The sequence below is a fragment of the Lissotriton helveticus genome, chromosome 6, assembly GCF_964261635.1.
Source record: "Lissotriton helveticus chromosome 6, aLisHel1.1, whole genome shotgun sequence".
Lineage (NCBI taxonomy): Eukaryota > Metazoa > Chordata > Amphibia > Caudata > Salamandridae > Lissotriton > Lissotriton helveticus.
In genome coordinates this window covers 76,435,267-76,452,008 of record NC_136067.1, presented here as the reverse complement: position 1 = coordinate 76,452,008, position 16,742 = coordinate 76,435,267, and the positions used below count along the sequence as shown (strand labels likewise).

The 16,742-nt window shown below is 42.7% G+C and overlaps 1 long non-coding RNA gene across 1 annotated transcript in view; it reads right to left on the bottom strand.

Annotated features, from left to right (window-relative positions):
- The window catches only part of LOC144762245 (uncharacterized), a 637,926-nt gene that overhangs the window by 87,897 nt on the left and 533,287 nt on the right, over nucleotides 1–16,742 (bottom strand). The gene's annotated exons all lie outside the window — the stretch shown is intronic.

Below are 16,742 nucleotides of genomic sequence, written 5' to 3'. Positions count from 1 at the left end.
AGGTTTCACTTTCAAAAGAGGCCATCCATTAATACAATTTTCCAGAATCCCATTTGCTACTAGTCAATTCTATGGGGTTTCTGAGGTATTGGGGCCAATCGGAAAGATGTTGACGTTTCGACCCTTCGCGTGCCGAGGTGATTGTGGTCGCAGCGGGTCTTTATCAAGACAGATGTAGCACGACAGTCCTGGAGTTCGAGTGGTAATGAGTCACCCGGACTGATTGCAGCGTTCCCGAATACAGGCGTATTTCGTTTGGACACTCTTTACCAGCATTTCGGATTTAAAGACTTCAATCCAGTCCGGGTGACTCATTACCACTCGAACTCCAGGACTGTCGTGCTACATCTGTCTTGATAAAGACCCGCTGCGACCACAATCACCTCGGCACGCGAAGGGTCGAAACGTCGACATCTTTCCGATTGGCCCTAATACCTCAGAAACCCCATAGAATTGACTAGTAGCAAATGGGATTCTGGAAAATTGTATTAATGGATGGCCTCTTTTGAAAGTGAAACCTGTATATATGTGTATAAATTGTCTATAACTGGAAACACTATTGTACATATTTTGTATGTCACATGAGCACTATTCACTATTGTCACATGCTGCACTTTTTATAATGATATGGACGGTCACTTATGAACTATTTTGAGAAAAATATAAAGGTTCTATACAGGCTTTCTTTTTTCATTTATTGTAAAGAACCTGTTGTGAAAAACATTTGTCAGAGTGAGGAGGGATTCTCAAGTATATCTAGAATTAAGTAGTTGTTTTCGCTACCCGACAGAACCAATCTTCCTTTCAATTATAATTTACCCAGGTTCTGAGGGACACAGTGTCAACCCCAGTTTTTCAAGAATCCAGTCCAGGGAAGACATGGCTTGGCAGTTTGGGCTGGACTGTTCCCATGAGGCACAGGGTCAGACTGATTTGCATATGGCCATGTCTGAACTGGGGTGGTGGAGTGAGCTAAAGAATTATAATGGATTAAACCCTGATCAGTCGACTGGGGGTGAGTATTTGATTTGCACAAACGCTCCGTCCATCATCCCCCTTGGTATTGCTTTATTTGCCCTAAGTTGGCAGGGTATGCCCAGAATTGGGTCCCTTGCTCACTTTGCCACTGGATTCAAGATCTCCAGGCTAATGAGGGTTTCGAACCCGAAACAGGTCCCAGGATGCTTGTTTCCGGTCCAGGGAAGACATGTCTTGGCAGTTCGGCTGGACTGTTCCCATGAGGCACAGGGTCAGACTGATTTCCATATGGCCATGTCTGAACTGGGGTGGTGGAGTGAGCTAAAGAATGATGATGGATTAAACCCAGATCAGTTGACTGGGAGTGAGTGTTTGATTTGCTCAAACGCTCCGTCCATCATCCCCTTTGGTACCACATGGCACTCTGACACAACTGGATTATATTTTTCTTTCTTCTGCCTTAACACAGAACCTTACTTCCTCCTCAATTGAACCCATTGTCTTTTCTGATCATGCTCCGATTGTTGCTGATTTTGATTTGCTCCGCTCACATCCCAAGTCTTGCAGAAGAATTTTTTACTTTGAATTTGTCTCCTGATACCTCTCCTTCACTGCTTTAGGACACTTTTAAGGCTGCCGCTCATGGCTTTATCCAAGAAAAAGAAGCATTTACTTAGTCAGCAAAAAATTTTGTTAGCTAATATTAAACGTCTTGAGCATCATTTCTATACATCCTCATCTGAGCATTCCTTACAGGAACTTGTTTGTGCCAAACTCGATTTTAATAAAACAACTACTGATAATGCCTCTTCGGTTCTTCTCCAAACGAGTGCTTGGTATTACGGCGGTCGTAATAAAGCTGGCAAGCTCCTGGCAAACTATCTTAAATCTCGGAAAAAACATGCTTTGATAGACTCTATTCATTCATCGGATGAGAAAAACGTTTTCAAAGACCAAGACATTTGAAATAAATTCATGGAATCTTACAAAACTTTATATACCCCAGAATTCCTTCCACTTCCCCTTTCGATTGACTCATATCTTAATCAAATCTCACCTTCTTCTCATGTGACCTTGACTTCAACTCTCTAGATTCTGATCTGTCTATCCAATAAATATCTCAATCCTTAAATCTCCTTAAGAAAAATAAAATACCAGGTCCTGATGGTTTTATGGTAGAATTTTTTCTACATTTTTCTAACTTCTTTTTCCCAAACTTTTACAACTTTTTCAGTTTTTCCACACTAATGGTAAAGAACAGGGCACTTTCTTAGATGCCACAATCTGTTTAATCCAATAGAGGTGGACGTGATCCCAGCAATGTAAAAACTATCATCCTATTTCTCTGGTATACGTAGATTACAAAATCTTTGCCAAACACTACATCTTGAGCCTCATTTACCAAAACTAATTGGTTTAGAGCAATGTGGTTTCGTTAAAGGTAGATCAGCATCTGTCAACTCTTGTTTATTTTTTAATGTTTTAAACAAGGCCTCATCTCTTACATACCCTCTTGTCGCTGTTTTTATTGATGTACAGAAAGATTTTGACAGAGTTAATTGGTCCTTTCTATTTGAAGCCCTCCATTGGTACGGTTTTGGTACTAAATTCATTTATTTGATATCCTTGTTATATTCAGCTCCTAAAGCTTCTGTAGTAGTTAATGATCTTGTATCTCAGTCTTTCAACTTACACAGCGGTGTACATCAAGGTTGTCCTCTCTCGCCCCTCCTTTTTATTTTATCACTTGAACCCTTTTTCTCACATATCCGCCATAACTCACCCATTACTGGTTTTAAATATGGTGATCAACATTTGAAATTATCTGCCTATGCGGATGATATCTTACTCTTTATTTCTCATCCCGAAACTTTTATCCCTCCTCTTATGCAGGAAATTTCAGATTTCTCTCTTGTTTCAGGTTATAAAGTAAACTCTGACAAGACAGAAATTCTTACCATCACCAAATTCTGTTTTAAGCATCACTTTGATGCCACTAGCTTCCGTTGGAACAGCTCTAAAATCAAATACCTGGGCATTTGGTTTAACAACTCCATATTAGATTCAGTTAAGATTAATCTGAAGGAAGTGCTAGATCGTATCTCTGAACTTCTCCCTTCCTGGAACCCTCTCTTTCTTTCTTGGTTGGGACGGCTTGATTATATTAATAGGATGATTACTCCTATTTTATTATATTTTCTTTCTATGATTCCCATTTACATCCCAAATATTTATTTTAAAAAAATCGATTCCCTCCTCTCTAAATTTTTATGGAATAATAAAAAATCTAGACTTTCTTTGGCATATCTTCGCATACCTAATCTATGGGAGGAGTGAATTTTCTCTGATTTGCGACTGTATCATAAGGCCTTTTGTCTTTGATTAGCTTCTAAATGGCTCCTTTCTGAAGTATCCCCCTTTACACCTTTATGGGTCTCTTTTAAGGAACTCCTTGCTTTCTCAACAAAGGTCAATCTTACCTCTCTTCCATTATTTAAACACACTTGTTCATTATTAAAACCTCATTATCGATTGGAGACTTTCTCTAGGACTACTTTTCTTCATTCTCCCCTTTGGTACAATCGTCTCATTACCATCAACAACAGACCTCTTTTTTGGAAATCCTGGAGACTTAAAGGAATTATATGGGTTCAGGATATGTTTAATGGTTTATCTGCTTGCTCCTACTCCCAATTTCAAGATTCCTTTAAATGCCCTTGTTCGTTCTGGCATAAATGCTCTACTCTTATGGCAATAATCTTAGATGTTTTTTATTCTTTCCCCTCTACTGAACTCATTTCCATAGCAGATCCTATACTCAAAATATTAACTACATCTCCCAAAGCTGCCTTGATATATTAACTCCGTCTTTCGCCTGATCCTGATCACTCTAAATCAAAAATAGAGGCTGCTTGGGAAGCAGATTTGGGCTGTGTCTGGAGCATAGATTTTTTAAACAAACTCTGGGGCAGGTCTTTGAAGACCTCTAGATCTGCATCCACTACTCAGTCCATGTTATTTCTTTATGACAGATTATACTATGCGCCCTCATCTATAGTTAAATTACACACTCTAATTACAAGGCTTGCTGGTCCTGTCAGTCTCCATCAGCTGATCTGATGCACCTCCTTTTTTTTGCCCCACTGTTACTTCCTTTTGGAAGGATGATTGGAAACATCTCTCAATTATTTTTAACCTACACAGTCCTATTTCAAACATTAATCTTCTTATAGGTAGTTTGTCAGACTCATTAGGATTGTCTTTACATGAGAAGGGTTTATTTGATTTGATGCTGGCCTTAGCCTTCCAGCAGATCTCACTTAATTGGAAATGTTCAACTAAACTTTCAGTGAAGGCCTGGTGGAACACTTGTCTTTACCATACCATAGATTAGATATTGCAGTTGCTACTTCTGTTAAACCATGTCTAAATAGGGATTTATTTTGGTTATCATTAACCAATTATTTGACTAAGATTTCAATTCATGTATCACGTAATTGTTCTTAGAATTTCCAGCCTCCACAGATCATTAGGTCATTGTTTTTGTACCCTACACTAATTTTTTTCCTTGTTTATTGATGCCATTTCTTATGTTTTTGTATATATACCTGCCTCTTAGATAAAGTTAATTCGTAATAATATGTTTAATAAATTGATTAGGTCTAATAAGTCTATTACTTAATCTCATGATCTTTAATTATAGAGTTGTATTATATATCTCCTCTTTTCCTTTCCCCCGCCCCCTTTTTCCGTCATTATTACTAAATTGTAAACAGCTTTCTACTCTGCTTTATCGCCTGTTAATATTTCTAGTATACTAAGGATATTTTATTTTTTATGGCCTATTCTTATGTAATTGTTATCTATTTAATAAAGCTTTAAAACATTAAAAAAACACATAACTAGACCCCAATCACACAGTGAAAGAGGAGCTACCTGGGGGACAGTAAGCACAACAGCCTCCATACCGACCCAAGATGGAGCACAGGGGGCCAGCTGCTGCAGCACAGGGAAGCGCGGTGGGGCGGTAGGCAGGGTGGGGGGACGCCGACCAAAGACGGAATAGGTATTATTTATTTATTTAATTATACCTATTCCGTTGTCTGTCGACTTCCCACCCCGCCACACCTCACCACGCTTACCTGTGCCGGCCAACGCTGCAAGGGGCCAACACATGGGATGCCAACTAGAAGGTATCAATCAGACACAAACATCCAAATGTTATGCCCAGCCTAGTGTGCCATTTAAAGCATGGGCAAGTGGACAGAATTCACAACAGCAGCGCAAGATTTCGTAGAAAACAAGATCTCGCAAGAATTGTCTGATGAGCACCTATATTTAGGAACCAGTAAGAAACCATTTCAAAGTCAGGCGGAACAGGAGCCTATGGTGCATCCATGTTGGCATCAGGCAGACCCATAACAAACCAGTGAGCAGACATTCTGAAAGAAAACAATTCACAAATAGTGCTTCCATATTGAAATAAGGACCGCAGGAATAAATATATCTTGCCCCAACAGGAGCACTGAAAACAAGTTAACAGAAGCAGCATAATGAATTCAAAAATGAGGTGCGCCTAGAAACCAAAAGAGACACATGATAACATAATACAGCTAACCAGGTGAAATTTCCAAGCACAAGAAAATGCATGAGAGAGAGACTGAAAGTTGCTAATGAGTGAACAGATCCACTAGCTAAAGTCAACTCTGTCAGAAAAGGTGGTGATAAATAAGGTAGCAAACAAAAATAAAATACAAGTAGTAAACTGAGCAAATTACAAATTTCACCTTAAAAAGAGTAAGGAACATCACAACAAGCATATAAACAGTACCGTGCAGCCAGCTCCCACATAAACACACACAAAGACATAGCCAATAGGTCTCGCCTATGCAATAACTATTGGCTTTGACAATATGTTTTAGCCATGTTGTACACTAGCGTGGCTGTTGTTCAGCATGGCTAATAGTTAATGATGTAAAGGAGAGTGGCATGGAGTGTCATGGAGTGGAATGGCACAGAGTGGGGTAAAGTGTCAGAGTGGAATGGCATAGAGTGGGGGGTATTGCAGGCGCATAGCATGGTGTACAGTGGAGTAGCGTAGAGTGGACTGCTGTAGAGTGCATTTGTGTAGAGTGCTGCACAGTAGAGAGGCATAGATGCAGTGATGTGGAGTGCAGTGGCACAGAATCCAGCGGTGTACAATGTAGCATCCGAGAATGCAGTGGCATAGATGAGAGTGTTGCACAGCAGAGTGCAGTGGCATAGAGTGGTGCAGAGTAGAGTGGAGTAGAGTGGTGCATAGTAGACTATAGTGTAGTAGAGTGCAGTGGCATACAGTACAGTGGCCTAGAGTTGAGTACTGCAGAGTGAAGTGGTATAGAGGTGAGTGATGCAGAGTAGAGTGGCGCAGAGTGCAATGGCATTGAGTGCAGTGTTGCAGAGTAGAGTGTCGTAGAGTGCAGTGATGTAGAGTGGTGTAAAGTGCACTGGCGTGGAGTGCAGTGGCAAAGACTATGAGTTGGTGTGGAGTAGAGTGACGCAGAGTAGAGTGCAGTGGCATAAAGTGGTGTACAGTAGAGTGGGGGTAACAGTGGAATGGAGCACAGCAGAGTAGAGTAGACTGGTGTAGAGCGCATTGGTATAGAGTGTTGCAGAGTAAAGTGGGATAGAGTGCAGCAGCATAGAATTCAGTGGCGTACAATGCAAAGTCGTAGGATACAGTAGACTAGACTAGAGTGGTGCATAGAGTGCAGTGTCAAAGAATACATTGGCACAGAGTGCAGTGGCACAGAAAAGAGTGACTTAGAGTGGCATAGAATGCAGTGGTGTAGAGTGGTGCAGAGTAGAGTGTAGTGGCGTAGAGTGTAGTGCTGCAGAGTGCAGTGGCATTGAGTGCAGTAGTGCAGAGTAGAATAGCAGAGAGTGCAGTGGCAGAGAGTGCAGTGTTGCAGAGTAGAGTGTTGTATGATGCAGTGGTGTAGAGTGCAGTGGCCTAGAGTAGAGTGACGTACAGTAGAGTGGTGCAGCGAGCAGTGGTCTATACTAAAGTGATGCAGAGTAGAGTGCAATGGCATAGAGTGCACTGGTGTAGAGTACAGTGTCATAGAATACATTGGCACAGAGTGCAGTGGCACAGAAAAGAGTGACATAGAGTTGCATAGAATGCAGTGGTGCAGAGTAGAGTGTAGTGGCGTAGAGTGCAGTGGCGTAGCGTGTAGTGCTGCAAAGTGCAGTGGCATAGAGTGCAGTAGTGCAGAGTAGAATAGCAGAGAGTGCAGTGTTGCAGAGTAGAGTGTTGTATGATGCAGTGGTGTAGAGTGCAGTGGCATAGAGTAGAGTGACGTACAGTAGAGTGGTGCAGCGAGCAGTGGTGTAGAGTAGAGTGCAGTGGCATAGAGTGCACTGGTGTAGAGTGCAGTGTCATAGAGTAGACTGCTTCAGGGCAAAGTGAAGTGGCATAGTGTGGAGTAGTGCAAAGTAAAGTGAGGTGGCGTACAGTGGAATGGTACAGGGTAGAGTGCAGTGGTGCAGAGTAGAGTGTGTGAAGTAATGGTGTAAAGTGGTGTAGAGAACAGTTGTGCAGGGATGTATGACGGTACAACGCGTACCGTTACAACGCGTACCTTTACGACGCAGGTTTAACAACGCAAGTCGTTACAACGACTTGCGTTGGGGGGCGCTGGATAGTGAATAGTTTAATTTACTATTCCAACTCCAGTCCCCGTGGATAGTAGGGAAGGAGTTGGATAGTAAATTAAACTATCCCCTATCCTAGAGCGCCCTCCAGCGAAAGTCGTTGGAACGCCTTTCGTTGTAAATCCTGCGTTGTAACGGTACCGCGTTGTAAAGGTTCCGTTGTAAAGGATTTTTTGTGCAGAGTAAATTAGAGTGGTGTACAGTGGATTGGCATAGAGTGCATAGGTGTAGAGCAGATTGTTTCAAAGCAAAGTGAAGTGGCGTAGTGTGGCCTGGTGCAGAGTAGAGTGAGGTGGCGTAGAGTGGAGTGGTACAGGGAAGTGTGCAGTGGTGCAGAGTAGAGTGTTGTGAAGTAATGGCTTAAAGTGGTGGAGAGGCAGTAGAATAGAGTGCAGTTGTGCAGAGTAAGTCAGAGTGGTGTACAGTGGGGTGGCATAAAGTGCAGGGGCAGAGTGGAGTGGTACAGAGTAGAGTGTATTGGCGTAGATTGTATTGACACAGAGTGCAGGGCGTAGAGTGCAGTGTTGCAGAGTGGCGTAGAGTAGAGTGACGGAGAGTGGGAGTGCAGTGGCAAAGAGTGCAGTGGTTTAGAGTAGAGTGTCATAGAGTGCATTAGATTAAAGTAGAGTGGTGTAGAATACAGAAGCGTAGAGTAGAGTGCAGTGGCGTAGAGTGCAGTGACATGTTGTAATCTATGGGGCATCCCTCCTCTCTGACGCCCATACACATGTATGGAATTAAAAAAATGTAAAGAGCAACCTTCTCAAAGATTCACCATTAAAATTCCTGATAATGAACAATTCTACAAAAGAAAGTTTTTAATTTTTAAAATAAAATCATACCAAAAATTCGCTTTCAGTGGATGAATGCTTTCTAAATAACTCACAAAGTCCGAAATCTATAAACTCTTCAAAACTTCACATCCGACCAAAAAAATCCACCTAATCTTTTGGGTAGGCCCTAAGTAACTTTAGCATGGGTCACTGCAAGCCAGCTATGTGGATGAGAAGGTGCTGCTATAAATCCTTTGAAGCGCCCGCCCCCGGGATGGGAAAGATTCCCTGTTTGTAAGAATTAGCAGTAGTCCACTGAAGAGGTAAAAAAAATGGACAAACAAGTTGGCAGGGCTCGGCTCAACATTCTCGAGCGGAAACGGCCCTTGAATTTCAGATTGTGCAGTGAGTGCTGGGCGATGACAGATGCCATTCAGACCTATAGCCAGGAACTCACAGACAAAGAACAACCTTTGGAAAGGAATCCTCTTCAAAGTCATTTTCACCGAACAAGAGAGAGTTTTTGTTTACCATCGTTGCATCACATGCAGAGTTTACTTCCGGTTCACCTGAGCTTCCTAACTTCTGAAATCAGCTGTCTGAACTATTGCCTCCATATTTGTTGAGTTTTGTACAGCGCTGCACATCACCCGTACGCCACTTCAGGGCGCTAGCATCAGTTATGGAGAGCGCATTTCTAGCACCGGTTTTGGCCATTGGATCAATCAATATGTGAACAATGACTCTCGGTCCTTAGTAGCCGTTAATTTTGTTGTTTACTCTGTTCTTACTGCTTCGCAAAATTCATGTATTTTATTTGTTAATTGTAATTGTGTTTTATTGACCAAAAAGAATGGGTTTTAATTAATTGAAATACAATATTATAAACTTCAACTTGTTTGCTACCAAAGCGCTTTTGAAATCTGGCCTCCTCGTTCATGACGAGCGTTTGTCAGAGTGGTCTGTTGACATTGTATTTGGTTGTGTTCCATATTGTTTTCTTACAACATTACGGAAGGAAAAATAAAACTGGTACAGGTTTCTCCATAAAACTGTACTATTCAATACAATGACTCCGGGCCAATGTATAGCATACCTGCATGTCTGCTTATCTCCCTTCAACTTAGAGACCGTAAATACCAGGGGCCTTATTTATGAAGGCCTTGCGCCGCCGGTGCGTCATTTTTAACATGGGAAAAAGTGACGCACCGGCGGCGCAAGCCCTTCATAAATCTGCCCCTAAGTGTTAACATTCTACCGTTTTTAAGATTACATTACCTGACTTTGGGAGGATGGAAGGTGGAGTTGGATTTGCCATAATACAAAGTCATGACTTCCAGATCAGAGCAGATGTCAGCAGAGAGCGTTTAACCCACTGGCCCTTTGTGCACATTAAGGTCCATCAACGACAGTGATGACAAACTTTTGTTTTTTAGGTCATTAACTCCCAAAGATGGAAAATGTGACTTTTGGACTTCGGTGATTTAGCTACGGGTTTATGTGAAATAAAAAAGTGAAAGGGACTTCTTTCTCCACTTGGAAAAATATTTTTCAGGTGGAGAAAAAAAACAGGTTACGGTACATTTGTACTTTAACCCTAACCATAAACTGTTTTTATCAGTGTAACGGTCGGAATGGAGTGCACAGCCATCTAGATGAGGCTAGTGTAAGACAAAGAGATCCGCTAGGTGTCGTTATTGAAGCATCAAATACATCACTTCCGGGTGAGATTAGAGGCGGGAGCATCCTTCATCTGTCTGATGAGGCTAGTTTGGGAGGAGGGGAAAAGTGTTTAGCAGCGCAAGGTGGCACACCTTCTCTTACCTAGGCAGTGACAATCACATACACACCCTTTGGAGGTTCACTGACACACAAAACATGCTTTATGGCTCGTGATCAGTGCTAAATTGAGCCGGTGGTTTCCGGTGCCCCGCACTGGCACTTAATAGTCAACACCAGCGCTTGACAGTCTGCCACAAGGTGGCGCTGTCTGGCTAATTTAGAGATGGCCTCAGCAACAGTTAATTAATAATTCAATCTACATTAAAAATTACTATTACATGCCCCCAAAGCTGTTCTTATAACTTTGGGGGCCTGGAATTCTCTGATTTGTCACACTTCCAGGAGTGTGATGGTTAGTAGTTGTGTTGTTACTATCACTGGCAGCATGACAGGGGCATTGTGTGGTGCAAGCTGCCGTGCCCTCCTGAGGAGAACCCTGATGCATACACTTTAGGATGTGGGAAGCTGAACATCCCAGAAGCATTTGCCACTTTGGGTCTAGCCTGAGCAACAAATCAAATGCTGTTGCTATGTTGAAAAGGCTGCCGTGATGTGAAAGCTCAAAGTTTACAGTGTCAGGAATCTCCCACAGGGCCCTACTCAGCACAGGAGTGGCTGAAACCAGGCAAGGGGCATCCATAGAGTTCTTAGTTATGGATCCCAATTAGCCATGTGGAGACTGTCCCAGCGGTGGCAGGAGCAGGTGGCAGGGGCACACAGACCAGAGGAGACTTTTCAGGTCAATATAAATAGAGTCATAAGGAAATCACATTGCTTACCAACATTGTGTTAAAAAGTTCCTGCTTTCATTAGTCTCTCTGCGCTTCATTTGATCCTCTGCAGGCTGATACGGCTTCTCCAATGTGTTGGGGTACTTTCTGATTACACTGGCACTCTTCAATGTCATTGTTTTGTAGGAGTGGGAAAGGACTCGGAGATTTGTGGCATTATATTAACTTTCTACTGTGGGGGTTCATGGGCCATATGTACAAATACATTTTCACATAGACACAGAATGGGCAAAACCTTTTGATGCATCTGGCCCAATATGACTTACTGTATATTTATATATGTTTTATCACAGTCACTCCCTTCGCGGGTTTCTCCACTTACCTTGGCCCCTTCCTGCTGAGATCTCACTAATGGGGCTGAACTGTTACCTGTGAAAGTCTATGGTGTATCTGAAGCCTTCTCCAGCTACCCAGATCTATTTTTTCCTCTCTACTTCCTCTCTTCCCCACAGGAATGCTTGCTCTGTACTCCTGGGTAGTACTGGTGTGGGTGTTTGGGGCATGCATTTGAGGTCACCTGCTTCCTGCTTGAGTTGTGAGATACTCTTAGCCTCTTGCCATCCCCGGTTCAATATTTCATTTACCCTTGCCCTCAATCCATAGATTGAACTCAACTTCTTGGGCTACTAGACCCTTAGCCCTTATTACATTCAATGATTTCCTTCAGTTTCCACAGTCCCTTTGACCTCACGGTCACTTGATTCTTTCCGCTCCCTTTTCTCCTTTCTTCCGTATGGTTCGACACCCTGGTCGTATGCCTCTCCTCTCTATTTCTCACATTCGGGTGGCTCGACCTCCCAGTAGTGTGAGTCTTCCTCCTCCCTACAGTTCTCGCATCCCAGAGGTACAACCTCCCAGTAGCGAGAGTCACCCTATCTTGTACAATTCTTACATCCTGGTGGTTCAACTTCCCAGTCACATGAGTCTCCCAACCCAAAATAATCCACACCTCCTGATGATTTGACTTCCCAGTTGTGTGACAGTTCTGAGTCACATTTGTCCTCGCCTGCTGGAGGCTCTCTTCTCTCAGGTGTTGACCACCAGCTAACATGTCTACGTTTGTCCTCGCCTGCTGGTGGTTTTTTACTCTCCAGTGTTGGTCATCAGCTAACATGTTTAGGTTTGTCCTCGCCTGCTGGAGGCTCTCTTCTCTCAGGTGTTGTCCACCAGCTAACATGTCTACGTTTGATCTCGCCTGCTGGTGGTTTTCTTCTTTTGGATGTTGGTTACCAACTAACATGTCTACGTTTGTCCTCGCCTGCTGGTGGTTTTCTTCTCCCGGGTGTTGGTCACCAACTAACATGTCTTCATCTATAATTAGAAAAATGGAGATGATAGGCACGGCGCACTGCGTTGGATTAAGTAGAAGGTCAAGTATGATTGAAGTGTGGTTTTAAGGGAGGTTAAACCTCCCTTAAAACCACACTTCAATCATACTTGACCTTCTACTTAATCCAACGCAGTGCGCCGTGCCTATCATCTCCATTTTCATATCACCCGACACTGTTCTCCAGGCAGGCGGCACGCACTAATTCTCCAATTCAAGATGCAATATGAAGAAATCTCGAAATCCACTGAAGCTCGAGCCGACACTCTAGCATTTGATACAGATGCAACAGAGAGAATTTATGCACTCATCAATGAGGATTTGACCCAAACCACAACCAACAGAACAAAAGAACAATGTATCAAACAACTCTTATACCTATCAAAACGTCGCATAAACCAAAGATTGCACGCTAATACCCTCATTAAGTACCATAAAGTACTCCGCATTCCCCGTGGCCTACGGATTGCCCTGAAACCGTCTCTTTGCAAAAACTCAAAAGTGTTCCTAGAGAGATGGAACGCCATCCTCAACAAGTGCAGTCTGGACCTAATATTATTAATTATTGAGGAACTGTCGGGAATCTTAACTGAACTGACACAAGAAATCACCACCGTTGAAACCGAATTAAAGGAATCAATCACTCCGGAAGAACTAAAAACAACATTGGAAGACATCAACAAACAATTGGATAGACACACGAAAGAAATTAATGAACGTAAGATACGGAAATTTCGCCGGGACACCCTGGATTATAAGTTAGGGGAGGTGTACACGTGGGCGGATGTTTACGCCCAACGTCGAAGAAACAAACCATTTAATCCAAACACCGACACCTCATCCTCTGGGAGTGACAACACCAACCGTCCACAAAAAAGACGTCAAGCAGGAGTACCATCCTTCACTGCTTTATCCAGCGAAACACCCTCAACATCCAACACCGACTTAAACACCTCTGCGTCTTTTTTAGAGGTAGGTCCAGACAGAACCGACGACCCAGACGGGGCAAAAGGGCAGGACAAAGAAAACGAAAGCACCCAACAACTATCGAAAACCAAAGGGAGAACCAGGAAACATCGCTAGTAATCAATATTTCAGACACAATCCTCACGAACCAAGAAACAAAGATTCTTCAAAAGGGCATGTCTTTCATCCCCACAAGCGATACCAATCTTCTTGAGCTAGAAGTACGTACTTTCAAATTCACCAGAAAGCTACGGCTGAAGCACTTCTTTGAAAAAGTTTTAGAACCCCCCGAGAACACTAAACCTGATCAACTATTGGGCTTACGACCCTCTAGTACTTTCATACCTCCCATTAGCCATAAAAGCATTGACACTTTTGAAACCCTCGTCAGACAAGACATTTCTAAAATCAATTTCAGAAAAAAATCCCACAAAAACATCACTAACAAGGATAAGGATATCTTAAGAAACATCGCCAACAACCCTTCAATCAAATGCCTCAAAGCAGACAAGGGCGGCGCCCTTGTCATCCTCAACTCACAATTGTACAACCAACGCATAACGGAACACGTTATGGATTCCAACACCTATCTGCTTCTGGATGGGAACCCCACCAGTGAATATAAGATCGAACTGTCCAAAATCATTGACAAAGCAGTAGAGGATGACATCATCGATGACAGAACCAAGAAGTATTTGTCTGTAGAATACCCCAAGAGCCCATCTATCACAATGTTGCCCAAAATACACAAGAACCTCAGGGACCCTCCATTCCGCCCAATTGTCTCCACCAGAGGATCGATACATGAGCCAACGGGCAAACTGATAGATCGATATTTGCAACCCATGGTCTTGAGCTTAGGAAGTTACATTAAAGACACCACAGAGTTCTTGAATAAACTTTCATCCATACAAATCAACGAGGAAGAAAAATTGATTCTATGCACTGCCGATGTAAAAAGCTTATACACCTCAATCCCTCATGAAGGAGGAATTAATGCTGTTGAACAAGCTTTACTTCGATCTGACATGACAGACTCCCTAAAAACCTTCATCCTGGAACTAATGATATTCACTTTATATCATAGCTATTTCTCCTTTGAACAGAAGTGGTACCTACAAATGTCCGGAATGGCCATGGGAAATTGTGCGGCTCCATCTTACGCCAACATTTACATGGGCAATTTCGAATCAAACCACATTTACATGAATAAAAACTGGACAGATAACTTGAAACTATATGTACGTTACATAGATGACTTATTTTTCATCTGGAAGGACTCCCAGGAAAACTTAGAACTCGCATTGACAGAATTGAACTCAAAAGATGATCGCATCGAATTCACGTGGAATATCAACAGCCAGGAGATAACATTCTTAGACGTTCTCATAAAGATCACCCCTCATGGTATTCAGACAGACTTATTCCGTAAACCTACGGACCGAAACAATGCTCTACTATTCAGCAGTTTCCACCAACACTCCCTGAAGAGACACTTGCCATACAGCCAGATGTTAAGAGTGACCCGCATTGTATCCGATCCCACCATCAGAACGAACCAAATTAAATCCATGGCATTAAGATTCCGAAATAGAGGTTATCCAGAAGAAATACTTAATGAGGCAATGGACAGAATTTCCTCAATTCCGCGCTCAGAAGCTCTCAAGAGCACCAAGAAAACCGACAGTCAAAGGATTGTCCTTGTGTCAAGATACTCTACATCGAGTAAATCCTTTAAAAAGATAATTTTAAAACATTGGCGCATCCTCTCTTCTGAACCAGACTTCGGTGATCTCTTTAAGGAACCACCCATTTTTGCCCACACTCACCCCATGAACATCAAAGAAATTCTATCAAAACCGACCACAGGTCCAGTTAAACACACTGGCACTCGCCCATGCCACCATTGCAACAATTGCAATAACATCATCAGAGGCAATTATGTCAATCACCCCATGAGAGGTTTCAACATTAAACTTAATGTAGATGCTACATGTGATTCTTCAAATCTGATCTATCTCCTCAAATGTCCTTGCGGGAAAATCTATGTCGGAAAAACCAGCAGGAAAATAAAGATCCGCTTGAATGAGCACAAGTCAAACATACGCACAAAAAAAACCAAATCCAGCGTAGCCACCCACTTTAATGAAGCAAACCACAACGTGGCTCAACTGAAGTACATGGTTCTTGAAATTATCCCAAAGATGGAAGGAAGAGACAATAACAAGACGCTTCTCCAAAGGGAGACAGCATGGATGTACAGACTTCAAACACTGAAGCCATTTGGTCTTAATGACCGGACTGAACTGAGTTGCTACTTATAACGCCCTTCTGGGCACCCTCTTGATACATTGTATCTGTGTTCAGTTGATTGTTTTTTATGCAACCTTTTTTGTTTATCTAAACTTTTTTCCTATCCAGTCCCCATTGTCCATTCACCATTCCAAGATGGCCACACCAGTTCGCTTCCATCCCCATAGTCCTACAACAGTTTTCACCACCCCACTACTATTGTTTGCCTCCCAGGAACTCCGCATCCACTCCGCGAAGTTCCTGCATTTTGAATCCAGTTTTCATCGAAAACGCTTCACGCGCAGTTCAAGTAAGTCAGGTCCCAATCCCCCCCTTTTTTTTTTCCCTTCACCTTCCCCCACCGACCACCGCCCCCCTAACGGACCCCTCATGATTCCTTTCACAGAACTACGGAAGGTTTACAAAGCCATTACTTAAGTCTCGATACATTCGAGAAGCCTTGTTATTCATTTTCACCTAGTCCTTAGACCCCACCACTCCCCATCTCCATTCACTCTGACGGCATGACCGCGATCCCGCCACACCCCCGATCCTGATTACCTTCACAAAACCTTTTTCCTCCACTGCGGGGTCTTTTTAACCGCAACTCCATGAAAGATTATCTGTTTTGCTTTGGCATCACCACGGATGCATGCAGTTTATTCACCCACACATCAATGTTATAAACCCTTAAGGTTATAGACTTTTGAATGTTGTATTTTATGATTTATATTTATGCGTACCATTGATTGGGGTATATTGTGTTCTTTGTTGCAGCGCTCCTTGAGAAAGGACTATTCGAGTCCGAAATGCATTGGAGCATTTTTCAACTGTATTATGTTGACTAAATTCATTGTACGATGATCCGCAAGGAGAAAATATAAAGACGTTGAAATGAAAACTCTTTAATAAATTCAATCACATGAACGTTCTGAACCTATTCATTTGAACTTTGAAGAACTCATTGTGCCGTATAGCACTGAGACTCTTAGAAGAGTGCCCAATACCAGGGATGCGCCTACGCTCCGTAGCGCACTCAACTCTTCATCTATAATTAGTCCAGTGTGGGCTTTGATCCTCTTTCTTCCCCCCCCCTTCTGGAAACGGCTTCATCCTGGACTCTAGCCATTACCAGCC